Below are 17,782 nucleotides of genomic sequence, written 5' to 3'. Positions count from 1 at the left end.
CATAGCGTGCGTAACGTAATTCGTTTTGACTGGAATCACTAAGGGAATTGTTAGCAAAATAGCAAACAATTCCAAGGACATGGTAACGTGGGAACTGGTTCTCAACAAGAACCGGTTTTCAATTCCCAGCCCTTGTGAAATGAAGTGTGAATTTCACAATTACATTCTTCACATTTTCTCAAATCTGGACTGTGTGGCAATTTTGTGTCTGCAGTATTTGAAGCCGCTGCAGTTGACAGAGGCCATATCTTCGGAGGCGTCTCAGACATCTGCGTCACCATTATTAAAATTGGATGGTTCAGCTTTCAAGACACTGCCTGGTTATAACACATCTTCACATTTGCACATGCCACCGAAATCAAATGGAAGTGTGTTTTTTTTTTCATGTTTTTGTCTAGTCCCTTTTTTTTTTAAATAACATTCTTAGACATGGTAGTGTAGATTCGTTCCTGGATGATGATGTGCAAACTGGGACATGGATCAAAAACACTGAGACCAACCCAAATATAGTATGTCCCAATGACAGGCAGAAGACACCATGATCTTGAACGTATGAATCCTATGCATGATGGCAACCATGTGGGATATTTTAATTCTCATTAAAAATGTATTAATGTAACATAAAATTGTTGTTTCTCTAACTGCTATCTTTGAAAATACTAAATAAAATAAATTCAGTCCTTTGATATTTAAAAATGTATTACTGTTGTCAATGACTACCGCCCTGTGGCACTGACGCCCATCATCATGAAGTGCTTTGAGCGGCTGGTCATGGAGCACATCAAGTCCGTTCTCCCCCCCACCATTGACCCTTTCCAGTTTGCGTACCGTGCCAAGCAGTCCTCTGAGGATGCCATCTGCTCTGCCCTCCACTCGGCCCTCACCCACCTGGAGAGAAAGGACTCATCTGTGAGGTTGCTGTTTGTGGACTTCAGCTCTGCCTTCAACACCATTGTGCCGCAGCGTCTCATCTGCAAACTCAACGAGCTGGGCCTCAGTACCTCCCTCTGCAACTGGGTACTGGACTTCCTCTGTCAGAGGCCTCAGGTGGTGCGTGTTGGCGACAAAATCTCCGCCAGCATCACGCTGAGCACGGGGGCCCCCCAGGGCTGCGTGCTCAGTCCATTGCTCTTCACCCTGCTGACGCATGACTGCACTGCGACCTACAGCGACAACCGCATAGTGAAGTTTGCTGACGACACGACTCTGGTGGGTCTTATCACGAAGGGCGACGAGACTCGGTACAGGTCGGAAGTTGACCTTCTGACCACGTGGTGCAGGGACAACAACCTCCTGCTGAACGTCAATAAGACCAAGGAAATCATTGTTGACTTCCGGAAGGGTCACACAACACACCTGCCGCTGATCATCGACGGTGCTGTGGTGGAGAGGGTGAGCTGCACCAAGTTCCTGGGGGTGCACATCAGTGAGGACCTCTCCTGGTCCGCTAACACCTCGTCACTGGCAAAGAAAGCTCAGCGCCGCCTGTACTTCCTGCGGAAGCTCAGGCGTGCATGTGCTCCTCAGGCAGTCCTGTCGACATTCTACCGTGGCACCATTGAGAGCGTCCTCACCAGTTGCATCGCTGTCTGGGGTGGTAACTGCACTGAACAGAACTTGAAGGCCCTGCAGCGCATAATGAATACGGCTGGTAAGATTATTGGTGCTTCGCTCCCCTCCCTGAAGGACATTTACACCTCCCATCTCGCCCGCAAGGCAACCTCGATTGCCAGAGATGTGAGTCACCCGGCTCACTCTTTGTTTGACCTTCTGCCCTCTGGGAAGAGGTACAGGAGCCTGCGCTCCCGCACCACCAGACTCGCCAACAGCTTCTTTCTCCAGGCTGTTAGGGCCCTGAACTCGCTACCCCCTTCTGCGTAGCGTGCGGCACTGTTGCGCTATTTTCGGGAATGTCTGCCGTACGCGCACTTGCTCCTTTTTTTTTTTTTTTTTCCTGCTCCTCTTATTTATTTATTTATTTATTTATTGTTGTGTTATTTATTCATTATTTATTCAGCACGCTTTTGTTATACTTGTGTACTTGTTTGTCTGTTGTGAGCCATGTCTTGTCACCGTGGGATAGGGGGGAACGAAATTTCGGTTTCTTTGTGTGTCTTTGGCATGTGGAGAAATTGACAATAAAGCTGACTTTGACTTTGTTAATACTGGTATAATTGTTCTGGAGTTGGCAGCACAAAAAGGAATAAGACAAGTTTTGGGGTGGAGCAACCTATCCTTTACCTGAAATTTTACATTTAACATATAATGTTAGAGATTTGCTCACTCAAACTTATTTTGCAAGAACCACACGGGAGACAAGTAAGTCATTTTAGACACCTGCAGGTGGAAGTCCATTCGTCGCTGTGTGTGCAGCGATGTTCGAATGGAGGTCTAAACTCTCCCAACTGCAAGGACATATTTATTAAGAGAAACAGAGTGGGGGGAAGAGTAGGCTGAATAGGAAGCCCTTGTGCTCTAGTCAAAACATATCAGGGGGTGTTTTACGACCTTGTGTCGGATGGGACAGCTATCTTATTTATTACCGGTTGCATGCCAACATAATCATACGATAAGGATAATCTGAAAAATCCTAACATCTAATGTCATTCGAAATAACAAGATCAAGTCGTGTAGATGTCTATCTAATCAGAAGAAGCTCTGCAGGAAGACACCCTCAGTCATCATGGCAGCACCTGTGAGGAGGTGGCCCACCTCAGATCTGTTCAGTCGGTGCAGCAAATTTCAGTTGGGTTGTCACCTAACTCCCTCGCCAATCTGGCGCTAAGATGTGTAATATTTCATTGGCAGGATTTATAGTTTAGGATTTAGCCTAATGCAAGAGATATATGCTTTATTATTATTTTTGAGCTGCCCCATTCCTTTGCCTGTTGAGGTTTAGATTTCTTTGTTGACCCAGCACTTACAGGATTGTTCTATACAGACTGAGGGGCAAATAAAAACAAAAATATACACACCATACTTTCATACATACACACATTTTATATACTGTACGTATATATTTACATGTACAGTCTTTGCACAGCGTGATCACATCACTAGTCTGCACATGCAGCCTAGAAAGAGTGGAGACCCTAAATTTGGATGAATCCATGGAACCCTCAGTCAATTTGGTCATGGTGTCGCCATGCAGGGTTAGGTAAAGCTATCGTTGAGTTTTGAATTGAGATATTGAAGAGAATTCTGTCAGAGAACTCTGTCACTCCATTGCTTTATTGGTGCTGAGGCAGCAGTGTGTGAACGCGGGCAGCTTGCTGAGCCCAGCACTAGTACAATGACCTCAGGGCATCAGGACACAAGACCAGTCAAATTTGAGGAAAATGAGACAGACGAAAAATAGTCAACCAGGTGCGGCTACATACACTCGCCTCCAAGTCACATGAGTGAATTTGACAGGTGTCACTCCTCATGACCTTGATCCCTACCTTCCCAACACTAGCTCAGACATACAGAGGACATACATGTGTGCTTTTCATTTAAAAGAATGCAACTGAGATACTGTATACCTTCACATTTTCAAGGACACACATTGTGCATTTTTTCAGTTTAATAAAGCTCCCTGATCTCTTAATCGTGTTTTTGCAGCGTGAAAATATGCAAAAAATTAAAGATTACGGTTTGGGTAGACTACTTGTTATGAAGCTGTATTATGATGAGAAAAGCAAGGCTTTATGAATTGAAGTAAAAGCATAATTTGTATTTTCCCTCATGCAGGCAGCACTCATAAAAAAACATCGAATTACACTTGTCAGTTTTTGTAGCAGATCTGTGCATGTGGCGCATATATTGGACACATCAAACCCAGAATAAACCCAGCCCGATTCAAATGCCTACAGCATAGAGGTGCGTCATAAAATGGATTGACATTTTAAATTAACAAATCGATTGTCAAATTAAGCAAGAAATAATTCAATGGGACAAGGAAAGACAGCTTTATTTATATAGTGCACTTCATGAGTGAGCTAAACAATGTAAAAAATACAACATTAAAAAATGATATAAAATGGTAAGTGAAATGGCTGTTACTGTATTAGTGTTAATCGTAAGTTGCTTTATTATGCCCAACCAACTATTTTAGTTTTTGTTACAGGCCGACAAATTGAGGAGAGTTCCTTTACCAGCACTTGCATTTTGCTGTCATCCTTCAAGCAGTTTTTCTTTTGCAACATTGATGGGGTGTGATACAATCTGTTAAGGAGCTTCATGTTTTTGGTAAACTGAAGCCTTGCATTTCTCGATATTCCAAGAAACATATTCCTTTGGCTTACTGTATGTAGGCCACTTAACCCTTTCAACGCACAAGCCTGGTGCTTTTATTTAATAATGTGAAAAAAATAATAATACAATTTTAATAATACTCTCGATTTGAGTGTTTCTTTTAAAAATATCTTTTAAAGAAATATTCTCTTAATCAAACGTCAGTTTATATTTATTTATTTATATTTATTGGTGCTTCACTCCCCTCCCTGAAGGACATCTACACCTCCCATCTCACCCGCAAGGCAACCACGATTGTGTGTGATGTGAGTCACCCCGCTCACTCTTTGTTTGATCGTCTGCCCTCTGGGAAGAGGTACAGGAGCCTGCGCTCCCACACCACCAGACTCACCAACAGCTTCATACTCCAGGCTGTTAGGATCCTGAACTCTCTCCCCCCTCCTGCGTAACGTCCTGTACTTTTGCACTATATTCTGACTGTGTGCTGTATGCTCACTTGCTCCATTTTTGCTCCTCTTATTTATTATGTTATTTGTTTATTTATTATTTATTCATCGCTCTTATTTATTCATTCGAGCGGCCGCCTCGTGTGCAACAGGCTCTTCCTACATTGCTATGGACCTAAATGTACCGTATTGGCCCGAATATAAGACGGTGTTTTTTGCATTGAAATAAGACTGAAAAAGTGGGGGTTGTCTTACATTCGGGGTCTAGACATTAGACCCATTCGCAACGCTAGATGGCGCCAGATATCTTTAAAGCGAATGCTGAGATTCCCAAAGTAGACCAACAGATGCAAATAAATAGCCTGCATCGCAGGGGTGTAAAACCCATTTTTTTCGCGGGCCGCATTGTAGTAATAGCTTGTTTCGGAGGGCCATTATGACTGCCAACCCAAATAAATGTATGAGCACCTCATATTATATACAGTAAAAGCTGCAAGACAAACTGACAAATAACTCGTTTTCAAATCAGACGAGTAAGAACTGGTCAAATATTTAAAAAATATACATTATTAAAAGTGAAGACAATTTGCAATTCTAGTAATGACACGAATTTGATGCACAATTTGTCTTCGCGGGCTACATAAATTGATGTGGCGGGCCCTATCTGGTCCCCGGGCCTTGAGTTTGACACCTGTGCTTTATAGCTTTTTTTGGTGCAAAACAAAAGTAATATTCCGCCAAAGCAATGGTCCCCGAGTTGCTTCTTAGTTATAATGGTGGTCCCTTGGACAAAAACAGTTTAAAACCCCTGCTGTACTTCATTGACTTTTTTGAAGAAGTGAACTGTGTTCTGGTTAGGCTGTGCATTTCTCCGTACGGAGCAGGGCGATCAAATGCAGCTCAGACCAATGTTTATTTGAGGGGAAAAGGAAGTAGAGAGCAGGTTTACAGGGTGGTCAGAAGTCCTCACGGACAGCAGGTGAGGGAACAGAAGTCCTCTTGGACCACGGGTGCAGAAACCCCACACAGTCAACGAGCAAGGCAACAAACGTTTACTCGGACCAGGAAACAGAAAACAGGAACAGGTACTAACTTTGACAGGTTAGAATGGACAGTAGGACATAAACAGATGATCCGACAGGGAGTGACACGCAGGCAAGGTTTAAATACACTGGTTAACAATTGGAGACATGTGACAGTGATTGCTCGACTGGGAGGAGCACTGGCAGGGAGGAGCAAGAGTGGGGACGCAACAACACGTCCCAAAACAACACGGGACCGCAACATGGGACTAGCAGGTGCCAGTTTGTGGCAAAACGCCCATTCATGGGGCAATCAGCCCAAAAGGAGAATGGAGACGTGACATTTTAATGACTTTAAAGACTAATGGAGTTGATACGAATATGAGAAAAGACACCATTTGGTGCTATCCTTCATTGAGTGGATTTGACAGTTTACATCTGGGCCCCAAAAGTTGATCGATATCGTATTTAGTGCTTGGGAAACTGACTATACCTGGAGTGACCACCAAGGACTAATTTTTCCAGGACTGTGGAAAAGCACATTGCTTTAGACAAACTAAACATCTAAACACAAATTATCTTTCTCAATAGACTGTCAAGAATTATTCCCCACACTTGTGCCAGGCTTCTTCTGAAGAGCTAAAAGAAAGAAGGAGAGTGTGAGTTCCTAATTGTTATGCACTGTTTGCGTGTGTGTTGGTGGTTATAATCAGTTCCAGGCGCACAAGGGTGACCACATCATTTCATTAGAGTTGAGGAGCAAGCGCATGAGTTTTGGTCCAGATTAGGGTCAGAGAGAAACTCTACTCCCCGCCCCAGTTGCCCTGAAAAGTCAGTTGAGAAAGGGGGTAGAGGGGGCTACAGGATTACTCGGCAGGGAGGTTCAGCTGTATATTATTCCAATTCTATCTCTAACAGCTGAAAATTGGAGAATTAGGCGGCAGCCCTGAGCAGTCCGGGATCAATGTAGCAGGGTTAAACCCCTGTGGCATATGTATACACACACACACACACACACACACACACACACACACACACACACACACACACACACACACACACACACACACACACACACACACACACACACACACACACACACACACACACACACTCGCACACAGTGATGAGGTCATCCACAAAATTTAACAGACACATTAGATTTCCCACTCTGGGGAGATAAGACACTTGTAGATTTCAAAAGTTGCTGAAAAACATCAGACTTTGGTGATGGCTTGCCTGAAATGACATACTTAAACCTCCTCACCAGAGATCAACTTGACTGTAAAAACATTCTGTTTTATAGTATCCAGGCGTGAGTACTCCATGGTCACGTCCATGCATGTTGTTAATCTGCTGAGGGACATGTGACATTTGGCACTCAAAAAACTGAACATGCCAGCATGCGGTCTGAGGGAATGAAAACTGCTCCATGGAGGTCACAGCGCAGACAGGAGAATTCAAAACTAAAATCTGTTTTATATCGCAATCATCATGCATTTGACTCTTTGTGTTGAGGCAAGAGGGGTTATCTATACCCAAAACTGTCACGTCTCGTCCCCAGCCGTTCCACTATGTGTCTGTTGTCATGGTTTCTGTCTGTGTGCTCGCCCCTCCCCTCCTGTGTGCCCATGATTAGTTTGATTATTCTCACCTGCCTCTTGTTACCTGTCGTGTGTGTGTATAAGTCATGTCTGCCCCTCACGCCCCGTCGGGTCATTGTTATCGTTTGATGTCTTCATATCTTTTGGTTCCTGTCGTTTTCAAGTCTGTTAGTCATTCAGTCATGTCATTAGTTTGCTAGTTCCTGTCTGTTTCCCTGGATGCTCCGTTCCTCTTCCCTTTCCCCTAAATAAACCCTGATCCAAGCTGCATTTGGTCGCCCTGCTCCATTCCGATTCATGACAAAAACAAGACCACTACTTCCTGGGTATGGGTAAGAATCTAATCCCTGATTCAAATTCAAGATATTTTCTTTAAAAACAAGTGACTGCCCGAGTCCTTGGTGCAGTCACTTAACGTTAATACAATGAAATTTGTATCCAATCTAGGTTGAGTCTACTGCGGATTCTTGGAAACGTTATCTTTCTACGATGCTTAATTTAAAATGAAGATTGAACTCTTTTTACTATCAGGAAATTAAAATGAATTTAGTGTTTTGAATATTCCAACTTTAGCCAAAAATCTGAAAGAACAACATTCAAGTAGAAAAAAAGTCCTTGATATAGTATATGTATTTGTATATGGAACACATAACAGCCCTACAAAGGAAAGGTGATTTAAAAAATCCATAAATATGCAAAATGGAGCCTTGCTTGCTGAGGCATGTTTTTCGTTGATGGTGAAAGTGGGTCAAATAAATTTGCAAACTTGCTTACTTGAGTAATGCTTTGCATGCAGTCAGTGCGACCAGGTCCGTCGATAAATGCGTCTGTGTGTTCATCATTTCGGTAAATCATTTAAAGTTAAACATATCTGCAATTAAGTCACTGGATGACCAATCTTTATGCACTACATTATACACAATGTGAAATATTATCCTATTTGGATGTCAGTCTTCATTGATGAGTTTGGCCTTGCACACTTTTCATCTAAGCAGATATTCCTGACTGCCTGAGAAGTGCACGCTCATCTTGATGCACTTTCCCATGGGACTAAAAACCATTAGCACACAAGTTGCCATACTTACATTTTATGTGACCTGCCAAAGCAAATTATATGTGCACCAACTTCATTTTCTTACCACAATATCAAAATAACAAATGTTTCCAAACATTGACGTTGCAAGCATTTTTTTCCAAGCCCCCTCTTAAAATTGTTAACCTTTGAACAGTTATTGCTCACCTCTGATTTAAAAACTGATTATGTGTCAGTGTGTTATGTATATATGTAATATGAGGTCATCAAAGATTCATAATATATGGGTCCACAGTCATAAAGGCTCTTCGAAGGAAACGCTAAGTATAAGGTAGTCTGTAACAAAAATGACTGACACCCCTCCATGAAAAACAATCCCAATCTTTTCTCTCCCCAGGCACTTCTTCCAGAGGGATCGCAAAGCATTCCCAGGCCAGCCGGAAGACATGGTCTTGCCAGTGTGTCCTGGGTTGTCCCACGGCCTCCTTCCAGTGGAACATGCCTGGAACACCTCACCCGTGGGGCATGCAGGGAGCATCCTAATAAAATGCCCAAGCCATCTCATTTGCCTCCTGTCAATGCAGAGGAGCAGCTGCTCGACTCAGAGTCTCTTCTAGATGATCTCTAAGGGAGAGCCCAGACACGTTTTGGAGGAAACACATTACGACTGCTTGTATCTGGGGTCTTGTTCTTTTGGTCATGACCCACTGCTTGTGACCATGTGAGGGTAGGAAGGTAGATATACTGGTAACTGGAGAGCTTTGCCTTTCAGCTCAGCCCCTTCACCTTGACAGACCAGTACAGAGTCCGCATCACAGCAGACGCTGCACTGATCCGCCTGTCGATCTCCCGCTCCATCCTGCCCTCAGTGATTAACAAGACCCCAAGATGCTTATATACATAGCTCTTCCCTGACCTGGAGAGGGCATTCCACTACTTTCAGACTGAGGACCATGGTCTCAGATTTGAAGGTGCTGATTTTCATCCCAGGCAGCACGGTGGTGCACAGTTTACCATGTCTGCCTTACAGTTCAGATGTGTAGGGTTCGATTTTGTCTCCGGTATTCCTTTGTGGAGTTTGTATGTTCTACCTGTGCCTGTGTGAGTTTCCTCTGGGTGCTCCAGTATCCTCCCCTACCAAAAACATGCATGGTAGGCCGACTGACCACTCCAAATTGTCCGTAGGTGTGATTTTGTGTGTAAATGGTTGTCTGTGTGCCCTGTGACCAGTTCAGGGTGTCTCCCACATGGCTGAGACTCTCGAAAATGAATGAAAAAAATAAAACATTATATATAAATACTGATCAAATGACAATTATCTCTCTCATTTTCAACTAGATTAAAAATTGTGCGTGTGTGTGGTGCGCGTGTGGCATGAGGCATATTGTTGCATGAACAATATGTCAAATGACAGAATAGTAGGACACTTTTAGTAGGGAGTTTTGTAATTTCCTGTGTGAAGGAGCATAATGGAACAGGTCCTGCATTCAAGACACATTTAATATAAAATAATGTCTAATTTACTATGTTGTCGTAGTTGTAAAGAGGCCAAATATTTGATGTAACATTTCCTCGGCTTGAAATTATAGAAGCAGTAAACCAAAACCAAAGTAATCTTTTCCTCCAACAAAAGTCACAGATTGCAATAATTGTTGTTGGTCTACTTTCTCTCCCAAGAGGCAGAGGTTGGTGGGGAGCAAAGAGCTATTCTCCATTCATGATCAAATCTTTACTGAGAGGTCCAACTCATACCCGGTTTTGATAGAAATAGAAGCAGCAGAACGGGACAGGGCTCGCCGGGGTGTCTTTTTGAAAGTCTCCATCCAGCCTGTTGACGAAGACCTGGACAAAGCATCAGTCAGCTGAAAGCTGTCTGTTGTCCACTTAATCCTCACCGTGGCCCTGTTGCCATTGACAACACCAGCAAACGAGGCTCTTTCAGAAGTTGTTTTTTTCACTGACACACTAACAGATGACAATGAAAGGACACACTTTGGGCTTAATTTGCTCAAGGTTTGTAAAAAACGGGCGCAATCCTGATTGTTCTTGTTGGGCACTTAATTATGTGTATTCTGAGAGGAGTATATTGCGAATAGATGAATTTAGCACATGCACTTCTCAAACCTGAGACAAATTGCGATGGCTGATTTTCTTTTTTAGTGTGGAAACTTGGACCACGCAGGAGTCATCACAGGTCAGAGCCAAACAAAGTCCCAATGAGGCAGAGTGGCGAACATTTTTAAAATGCCAGAAACAAAAGTAAACACTAAATATCTTTCACTGCGGAATGCAATTTTCCTCAATTTGTGTTAAAAATTGGAGCAACCCAGGAAGTTGTGTCAATTTGACCCAACTTCCAAAGCAGGCATTTTGTTGAATAAAAAAACCCCAAAAATGGGTTACCGTATTTTCCGCACCATAAGGCGCTTCCGGTTAAAAGGCGCAGAGTCAATTCCGGGGGCTTTTCTGTACTTCATCCACACATAGGACGCACCACATTATAGGTGCCATGCCCTACGGTAAAAAAAAAAAAAAAAAAAAAAATGAGCAAGGCAGTGAGCTCAGTTATTTATTCTACAATTTAATCATGTACTGTAATGTACTCACATTATTAATCAATATTAATACACAAAAACCTCATCGTCTGTATCCAAATTAAATAGTCGGGCAAGAGTGAGTGAACATGTAATTTAGCACCTGCTATATGGGCTCTTAGTGAAAGATCAAAATCTTAATAGATTACATGCAACCTGCCTGACAACAGCACATGCAACCTGTTGAAAGTGAACTTGCAATTTGGTGTCCACTGCATGTAATCCAAGTAAATACTGGAGGAGTAAAAAACAAACAAAAAAAAACAATGTCCGTGATGACATATGCACTTTCTTTACCTGGCAAAATTTCATTTGAAAATTACTTTCCCAAAACCAAGAGATTTTCTTCTGAGCAGAAGAAAAGCAGAAGTATGGAGCCACCAGCACACAAAAAAAAATCAGCCATCCAAGTCACAGCTGATAAATGCAATAAACCCAAGCCTGGCATATCCACTTGTAGCAGAGCAAAGGTGAAATAGGCTGATCTGCAATAAAATGATTTTTTCAAGATCAGCCTCGTCTCCATTTTTTTCACCAGGCTGTTTCCTTCCCTTTGAGCGGATTTGCTGACCAACAGAAAGGAAAGATGAACGCTTCCATTTCAGATGACGACCCCCCCACCCCCCCTTCTCTCATCTTCCTCAAGCCTGAATTCACATTAAAATTGTAAGAGCATACGACCCTGCGAAGCACCATTCTCATTCAGGTGGGCCATTTTATATGAATGAGATTTGGTCAAATACCAATATTTATGCACATACATTCGCATTCCCATCACGGCACCTGCCTCGGTTGTAAAGGAGAAGAGCAGCTGTCATTTCAAATATCAAATAGAGGAATACACAAACATCTAGGGTTGGGGGTATTGATATTGCCATATTTGCAGTACAAGTATAAGCCAGGATCAAAGATTTTCTTATCAACTCTTGTCAATTTTTAATCCAAGCAAATTTCATTATGCTGTTTTTTCAACATGCAAGTTGAGTATTACAGCAGCATCAAGAATCTTGCTTTGTGTAAATCAACTGGCACTGCCGACATCTTTGGAGAATGAATCTTAAATCTTTCACAATTGAAATGTGCACTTTTTTCTAATCAAGCTATCTGTCATCCACTATGAGTAATGTTGCAAAAAGAATTTGAATCGATAGTAGAGCCTTTTGGGATCATAGATTGTGATATACCGTATTGGCCCGAATATAAGACGACCCTGATTATAAGACGACCCCCTCTTTTCCAAGACTCAAGTTTGAAAAAATACTTTTTGAACACCAAATTTAATTTTTATACAGAAAATGATTGCCTCTGAAACAAATGATTATAACAATATATTCGAGAGAAAAAGCATGTTATTTTGCCTTATTCAAATCATGCAAAAACTGTCTATCACATCTTAATATTTGAACATTTAAATTTGTAAATGAATGGCTTCAGGTTTTTGAAATGTAAATAAACCAATCTACTGTGATAAAACAACAAAATTGCAATAACTGCATTAACCATCACCGTGAAGTCAAAGTCAAAGTCAGCTTTATTGTCAATTTCTCCACATGCCAAAGACACACAAAGAAACCGAAATTTCGTTCCCCCCATCCCACGGTGACAAGACATGGCCCACAACAGACAAACAAGTAAACAAGTATAACAAAAGCGTGCTGAATAAATAATGAATAAATAACAACAAATAAATAAATAAGAGGAGCAAAAAAAAAAAAAAAAAAAAAAAGGAGCAAGTGCGCGTACAGCAGACATTCCAGAAAATAGCGCAACAGTGCCGCACGCTACGCAGAAGGGGGTAGCGAGTTCAGGGCCCTAACAGCCTGGAAAAAGAAGCTGTTGGCGAGTCTGGTGGTGCGGGAGCGCAGGCTCCTGTACCTCTTCCCAGAGGGCAGAAGGTCAAACAAAGAGTGAGCCGGGTGACTCACATCTCTCGCAATCGAGGTTGCGTTGCGAGTGAGATGGGAGGTGTAAATGTCCTTCAGGGAGGGGAGCGAAGCACCAATAATCTTACCAGCCGTATTCACTATGCGCTGCAGGGCCTTCAAGTTCTGTTCAGTGCAGTTACCACCCCAGACAGCGATGCAACTGGTGAGGACGCTCTCAATGGTGCCACGGTAGAATGTAGACAGGACTGCCTGAGGAGCACATGCACGCCTGAGCTTCCGCAGGAAGTACAGGCGGCGCTGAGCTTTCTTTGCCAGTGACGAGGTGTTTGCGGACCAGGAGAGGTCCTCACTGATGTGCACCCCCAGGAACTTGGTGCAGCTCACCCTCTCCACCACAGCACCGTCGATGATCAGCGGCAGGTGTGTCGTGTGACCCTTCCGGAAGTCAACAATGATTTCCTTGGTCTTATTGACGTAGCGGGCTCGTTTTTTCGTCAGCTTTTCGAGGAGGCGAAATTCCTTGACGCAGTTCTCTCCATAACTTCTTCGTAATAATTGTACTAAGTTCATCTTGTCATCTTCAGCCGTCAAATACTGGTCCACCCAAAAGACAAAGTCAACCCGGGAAACAAATGCAATTCCATATACGAAATTCCATGCAAATCATGCAATAAATCATACATCAGGGAGACAGGGAGGAACTTCATCACAAGAAAAATAGAACACAAGAAGGAGTGTGAGAAGGAGACGGCAACAAGACAAACAAGAGCAATAAAACTACAAGCAGAACAGGAGCACTACAAGTCAGCCATAACCGATCACTGTAAAAGAGAAAACCACATCATGGACTGGGAAAAGGCCAGAGTCATCCGCACTGAAGAAAATAAACATCAGCGTTGTATCAGGGAGGCCATTGAGATCCGCAAGCGGGGCCCGAGGACCATCAACAGGGATGAGGGAGCCTATATGCTCTCTACAACCTGGAACAGCATTCTGGAGAGGTGAATGGACAGCAGAGGTCGTGACTCACCTGTCAAGTCTGACAGGTGAGCCACGCCTTCATCCATCATCCATCAGCTGATAAAGACGCGTCACTATCACATCTGTGACACTCTGATGAAGGCGGAAGAAACCGCCGAAACATGTCAGGTAAAGAACCTAAAACAATTTGTTTGATATAAAAGAAACCAGTGAAGTGATTAAAACAAGGAAAAACAAGATGAACTTAGTACAACTGAATAAATTGAATTATTAAACTTTTTTTTTGGTCATTTTCTCTGCAATTACTATGTTGCCCCAATAGATGGGGAAGCGCCCGCCCGCGTATTTACTCCCGGAAGCCGTGTCAGAAAGCTCGGTGCACACTCACAAGTGCGTGTACGTACTAAGTAGTATGGACCCGGCGCACTCCGCGCTCTATTTCCATCAATGCCAGATTTCGAGTGTGGCCTGTGACGTCAGCATTCTCGTAATTCGCGTGCTGAGGTTTTTACGCTAATGCCACCCACAAACCTTCCCCTGGAATCCTTCCATTAAAATGAGTGGCTCGAGGAAAAGAAAGGTGGACAGTGCCAAGTGTTTAAAAAAAGGCTCGACCTACGTGTGTAAGCCACATGAACGTCAACAAAGCCCGTCACAGATCTAGGCTAAAAGACCGACACCTCGGCTCTATCCTAAGAATTACCACCATAAATTTTACTCCAGACCATGATACACCAGCAAAAATGGGAGAACAACAATACAATGGATTTCTTTATTACTTTATTTACTGTATTTTTCCCACCATAACTTCCACTTCCACTTCCAATCCCTTAGACCTTTGTCCGTTGGGGCACCGCTGAGGATTTGACAGTCGGTTTTCTCCATTCCTCTCTGTTCTCCGCTGTTCTCAATAACTCGTATGTTTTTAGGCCTGTCCAATCCTTTATGTTGTCCTCCCATCTCTTTTTCTGTCTCCCTCTCTTTCTGCCTCCGTTCACCGTGCCTTGCAGGATCTCCTTGGCAAGTCCTGTTGATCTTGTGACATGGCCGTACCATTCCAGTTTCCGCCTTTTGACTGTCGTTAGTAGGTCGACGTATGGTCCGATTGCACTCTTTACACGTGATTTTACCTCTTCGTTTGTGATGTGGTCTTTGTAAGATATTCCAAAGAGTCTTCTGTAGCATCGCATTTCCAGTGCCTTGATTCGCTTTTCAGTGTCTGCTGTTAGGGTCCAGGATTCACAAGCATATAGAAAGATTGAGATTACTAGGGAGCGCATTAGTCTGATCTTGGAGCTGGTAGAGATATTTTTGTTGTTCCAGATGGTCTTCAGCTTGGTCATTGCATTTGTAGTTTGGGCAATCCTGGCAAGTATTTCGGGTTTAGATCCTTCATCTGAGACCACAGCACCTAGGTATTTAAAGTTGTTGACTACCTCTAGGGTCTGGTTGTTAATCTTGATGTCTCCGGTGAATCCGTTGGGGTTGTTAGTCATTAGTTTTGTTTTTTCTGCACTTATCTCCATGCCATAGTCTGTGGCTGTCTCTTCTAATCGGTGGATCAGGTCGACTAGTTCTTGTTCGTCGCCGGCAAGACCATCAATATCATCCGCAAAGCGGAGATTGGTGATCTTTCTGCCTCCAATGCTTACTGAGCCTTCATGTTGTTCAAGGGCCTCTGACATTATTCTTTCAAGGAAGATGTTGAAGAGCATGGGGGATAGCAAGCAACCTTGACGCACTCCTATTGTTGTCCTAAACCACTCTCCTATGTTGTTTTGTAGGTATACCGCACTTGTGGCTGTCTTGTATAAGTTCTCAATTACTGCAATTATATTCTCATTGATGTTATAGAGTTTCATGGTTGCCCAAAGCGCTTCATGCCACACGCGGTCGAATGCCTTCTTAAAGTCGATGAATACGTGGTAGAGATCCTGTTGGTGTTGCTGGTACTTTTCGCACAGTATCCGAAGATTGAATATTTGTTCTGTGGTGCTGCGACCTGGTCTGAATCCAGCCTGTTCTTCTGCTATTATCTTTTCGGCTTGGGGCATTAGTCTTCTTAATATAACTTTTAGCATTACCTTACTGGGATGGCTGATGAGGCTGATAGTGCGGTAGTTTTGGCAGAGCTGGACGTTGCCTTTTTTGAGAAGGGTGATAATAAGTGATTGTGTCCATGATGTTGGCCACTCGCCTGTTGTCCAGATTTTATTGCAGATAAGTAAAAGTGCATCAATGATCGGGTCACCCCCCGCCTTGATCAGTTCCGCTGTGATGTTATCCACGCCTGGTGATTTTCCTGGTTTTAGTGACTGTACTGCTGAAACTATTTCTTCTCGCAGTATAGGGTCCTTGTGATTGTTTGTTGCTGCAGGGGCAGTAAGGACTTTTGGGTTGCCTTTTATTTTATGTGTGTATAGTTCGGAGCAGTATTCTGTCCATCTCTTTCTCACTTGTGCTTCTTCGGTTAAGCAATTCCCTTTGGAGTCTTGTATTATTGTGGTCCTTGATCGCTTTGTGGAGGTGAGGTCTTTGATTGTCTGGAAGGCCTTTTTACTGTTGTTTTTGAGTAGGCTGTCTTCAATATCTTTGCACTGATCTCCAATCCACGCTTCTCTCGCTTGGTTTATTTCTTTTTTAACTCGTAGGTTGGTCTTTCTGTATTGTGTCAGGCCCTCTGTTGTGTTCTTTTTCCATCTCAGCTCTCTGCGTTTATCACATAGCTCCAATATTTCGTCAGTTATCCATGGTTTCTTCTTCGGGCGGTGTTTTCCGATAATGTCGCTAGCTGTTTCAGTGATGGCTGAGGTAAAGGAGTGTGTTAAAGATTCTACATCTACATCTTCATTCAATGCGAGTAGTGGTGCAAATTTTCCTCCGATGTTGGCCTTGAAGGATTCCAAAATGGTAGGAACTTTCAGCTTTTCTAGATTGAATTTTAGTCTGGTGCCCCCAGCTTTCTGGATCTTTTTCAGACGTAGGGAAAAGGTCATCATTACGAGGCTGTGGTCACTTCCAATATCTGCTCCTGGGAATGTTCTTGTCCTTGCGATGTTTACACTAGATTTGAAGCGTTGTTGGATCATGATATAGTCAATTTGGCTTTGGTAAAGTCCTCCTGGGCTGAGCCAGGTCATTCTTCTTGATTTCTTGTGTGGCCCCAGAGTGTTCATGATTTTAAGTTCATTCAAGCTGGCAAATTCAAGAAGCCGCAGCCCTCTGTCATTTGAGATGTCATTACAGTAGGGTCCACATGTACTTTTCCAGTCGTTGAAGGCATCCTTTCCTATCTTTCCATTCCAGTCACCCTGCACGACTAATATAAAGCACCATAAAGCGCACTGGATTATAAGGCGCACCCTCATTGAATTTTTTATTTTAGAAATCACAGTGGAGCCTCGGTTTTCGACCACAATCCGTTCTCGAAGGCTGTTCGAGAAGGGAATCGTTCGAATTCCGAACCATGTTTCCCATTACAAATAATGGAAATAAAAAAAAAAACCAAAAAACCTTTTTTAAGCATTTTTTCATTTGCGCATTTTTGTCCAATCGCACAACTGCAGTGCACTGCCGAACGCGCAACTGCACCGCGCTGGTCAGAGACGTCGCTGAAATTTAGAAAATATTTTTAATGTCCTGATGTTCTTTCCAAAATTTAAGTGGACCTCAGCGTGAAGGGAGCTTAATTTTGTCTGATCGCGCAACTGCAGCGCACCGCCGAACGCGCAACCGTAGTGCGCCGCCGAATGCGCAACTGCACCGCGCTGGTCGCATTATTGTGACAGAGCCGTCGCTAAAATTTAGAAAATATTTTTAAAGTCCTGATGTACTTTCCAAAATTTAAGTGGACCTCAGTGAGCAGGGAGCTTAATTTGGTCCGATCACGCAACCGCAGCGCGCCGGGCGCTCACTGTCGCATTGCTTTAAGAGTGTCTCTGTGTTTTAGGATGGCTTTACTGCTCCCACTTGCTTCCTTT

The 17,782-nt window shown here is 43.2% G+C and overlaps 1 long non-coding RNA gene across 5 annotated transcripts in view; it reads right to left on the bottom strand.

The window, feature by feature from the left end:
• The window catches only part of LOC148401316 (uncharacterized), a 58,891-nt gene that overhangs the window by 4,299 nt on the left and 36,810 nt on the right, over positions 1-17,782 (bottom strand). For 2 of the 5 annotated variants that reach the window (XR_015857202.1, XR_015857203.1), the window contains 2 exons: positions 10,759-10,855; positions 9,824-10,243 (listed from right to left, as the gene is read on the bottom strand). This is a non-coding gene — a long non-coding RNA (uncharacterized LOC148401316). Of the gene's footprint in view, positions 1-9,823; positions 10,244-10,744; positions 10,856-17,782 lie in introns of those variants that run through there. The other 3 variants (XR_015857204.1, XR_015857205.1, XR_015857201.1) reach the window with 3 other exon arrangements.

This window comes from Syngnathus floridae, chromosome 2, assembly GCF_059516105.1.
Source record: "Syngnathus floridae isolate MCC-2025c chromosome 2, RoL_Sflo_1.0, whole genome shotgun sequence".
Lineage (NCBI taxonomy): Eukaryota > Metazoa > Chordata > Actinopteri > Syngnathiformes > Syngnathidae > Syngnathus > Syngnathus floridae.
The sequence above is the reverse complement of the archived record's forward strand: the minus strand, read 5'-3'. Positions and strand labels throughout refer to the sequence as shown.